The 3000-nt window shown below is 47.3% G+C and overlaps 1 non-coding gene across 1 annotated transcript; it reads left to right on the forward strand.

Annotated features, from left to right (window-relative positions):
• Window positions 1–911: 911 nt before the first annotated feature.
• LOC114814404 lies at window positions 912–1049 on the forward strand. The gene has a single exon (XR_003762202.1). It is a non-coding gene; the product is annotated as a small nucleolar RNA SNORA7 (small nucleolar RNA).
• The last annotated feature ends 1951 nt before the right edge of the window (window positions 1050–3000 follow it).

Raw genomic sequence — 3000 nt, forward strand, 5'->3', positions numbered from 1 at the left:
CAAGTGGTAGAGATGGGATTTGAACCCATGACCTTCTGACTCTCCGGCTCATGCTCTAGCAGCTTCCTACTCTTCCTCCATCATCATACCTCTCCCTCAGAGAGCAGAGAAACTTGAAATGTCAGGATGGGGTTGCAGGAGTCCGAAGGCCAAAAGAGGCCACACAGTCGGAGTTGTTACCAAGGAGTCTCCTCAACATCTGCAGCGTGGCTTAGGGGAAAGAGCCCTGGCTTGGGAGTCAGAGGTCATGGGTTCTAATCCCAGCTCTGCCACTTGTCAGGTGTGTGACTTTGGGCAAGTCACTTCACTTCTCTGTGCCTCAGTTATCTCATCTGCAAAATGAGGATTAAGACTGTGAGCCCCATGTGGGACAATCTGATTACCTTGTATCTACCCCAGTGCTTAGAACACTGCTTGGCACATAGTAAGCACTTAACAAATACCATCATTAATTATTATCTGCTGTGAAAAAAAGCTTTCTGAGTCTCATCTCCCTTTCTTACCCCCTACCACTCCTACCAGAAGCTTTTGCTCTCAGGCTTTTGGGGAAAGCATTTTTCTTTCCAACGCTTGCATTTTGTACCTCGTTGCTTAGGGAGCCCTTTGAGTGCTTAGTACAGTGCCCACAGTAAGCACTCAATAAATACCAGTGATTGAGGGGCACTGACTAGGTTGAATTAGAATTTCAGAATTGGAGAGTTTTCAGCCTTCCTGGAAAAACGTCTGAGGGGGCGGTTTGCTAGAGAGTAAAGAAGTTGTGTACATCTTAAGGAAATGCAGGATAAATACTGTCTAAAAAGAGACTCTGCTAACCTGGTCTTCATCTTCAGTGTCCTTATTGATCATGTGTTAGGTATTAGAGTCACCCTTGGGGTTGGAGGGGAGGATTAACAAGTAGCCATGCTCTAGCTCACTATTTAGGTTCACATCTGGGGAGTTTCCAGTACTCTACCAGTCTCAACTACGGGAGGGAGAGTCGAGCAGAGGCCTACCCATTCCATTCCTAGCTTGGACAGTGGCTAGTGAGTGGAAGGCCGTCTGCTACAAGTCCAAACTCACCTTTGCTGGGTTACAGCGGCATGGGAAAGAGTCGAGGGCAGAGACTCAAGTTCATTGCACCAAAGGAGGCAGTGGTGAACCACTTCCATACTTTTACCAAGAAAACTCTATGGATCCACTACCACAACAATTGCAGATGGAGGTAGGGTGTCCTGGGAGAGATATGTCCATGACTTGGGTCAGAGACGACTCGACAAGCACTTCCATCTTCCTGCTCGGAGATATTTTCCGCGACTGTCACCTCCAGGGGCACCGGGGGTTGGCATTATCGACCCTGACTACCTCGGGAAGGAGATGGCCCTCCTTGGTGGCAGCCACTCCTTTCTTGGCAAAAGTTGTAATGGGGGGTGGGCCCTTATTTAATGCGTTCATAGATAGAGAGGCAATGGACTCTTCTTTCAGAAGCCTGGTGGTGGATCTTTTGGGCAGCTGGCATGCCCAAACTCAATAGCTATCACTCTGCTTATGAAGGATATTCCTTTGGTAAAAACAGTGCCAGCTCTGTGATTCATAATTACGGTAATCGCCATCGCGTGATTCCCTCGAACTGGCTGTACAGTGCATGGAGGGGTCTCTCAACAAGGATTTCCTTTCCCTGTGAAGGACCATTGATTTCCTTTCAGCCCATTGACGGTTTAATATGATGTTACTCGTATGAAAATAGATGCTTTTGTATCAGGTCCTTTTTCTGGGTTTGTATTGAGTCCATTTGAGTCCTTTTGAGTTCATTTTGTCATGTAACTCACAAAACATAAAATGTCACATCCCCCTTCCCTGCCCCAGGTTTCCCTGAGCCCTTCACTGAGTCTCCCTGGGTTATGCACAGAATCTCCTCAAGGCCACGCTCTCCATCTCCGTCAGACCTCACGCTAAGTTTTCACTGGGTCCCACACTGAATCTTCCCGGGGGCCCACGTTAAGTCTTCATAACATCCTTCTTGAGCTACCCCAGAATGGGCACCAAATCTCCCTGTGAACTCTCACCGAGTTCCCTAATAACAATATCGATCTAATAATCGTACGGCCTAGTAGAAAAAGCCCAGGCCTGGGAGTCCGGTACTAGACTGCTGTGTGACCTTGGGCAAGTCACTTAACTTTTCTGTGCTTCATTTCCCTCATCAGTAAAATGGGGATTCAATACCCATTCTGTCTAACTTGGAGGCTGAGCTCTCCATGGGTACCTTGATTGTGTCTTACCAGCTTATATCTATTCCACTGCTCAATGTAGTGCTGGGCTCATAGTGATCTTTGAAACACTTATTCTGTGCTAAGAACTGGGGTAGGAATGAGGTTTTCAGATTGGAAAGAGTCCCTGTTCTATGAGGCTAACAATCTATCTCCAGATGAGAAAACTGGGGCCCCGAGAAGTAAATTACTTGACCACAGTTGCACAGCAGGTGCCAGTGACAGAATCTGAGGCTGGAATCTGGTCTTGACTCCCAGTTTTAGGCTGTTTCCACAGGCCACTCTGAATGTTCTTGAGACTGGACTCAGATTCTCTCTGGGCCCGGTAGTAAGTCCCTCTACTCAAACAGAGGCAGCATGGTCTGGTGGGAACAGAATGGGACCTGGAGTCAGGAAACCTGGGTTCTAGTCCCAGCACTACCATTTGCCGGCAGTGATCTTGAGCAAGTCATCCCATCTCTCTGTGCTTCAGTTTTTTATCTGTAAAATGGGAATCAAATTCGTGTCCCTCCCTCTTAGATGTGAGCCCCACATGGGAAAGGGACTGTGTCCAATCTGACTGTCTGATCTGTCCCTAATGCTAAGTACAGCACGTAGCATGCAGTAAGTGCTTAATAAATACCACCATTATTTTCATTAGGTGGCCAGTTCTCGGCTGCCCTACTCAGATTTGCCTTTCCCAGACCACACAGTCACAGGCCAAAATAACACATAAAACATTAAAGCTGGTTAAGTAGATACAATCGGAAATCATGCT

Source organism: Ornithorhynchus anatinus, chromosome 9 (genome assembly GCF_004115215.2).
Source record: "Ornithorhynchus anatinus isolate Pmale09 chromosome 9, mOrnAna1.pri.v4, whole genome shotgun sequence".
Taxonomy (NCBI): Eukaryota; Metazoa; Chordata; class Mammalia; order Monotremata; family Ornithorhynchidae; genus Ornithorhynchus; species Ornithorhynchus anatinus.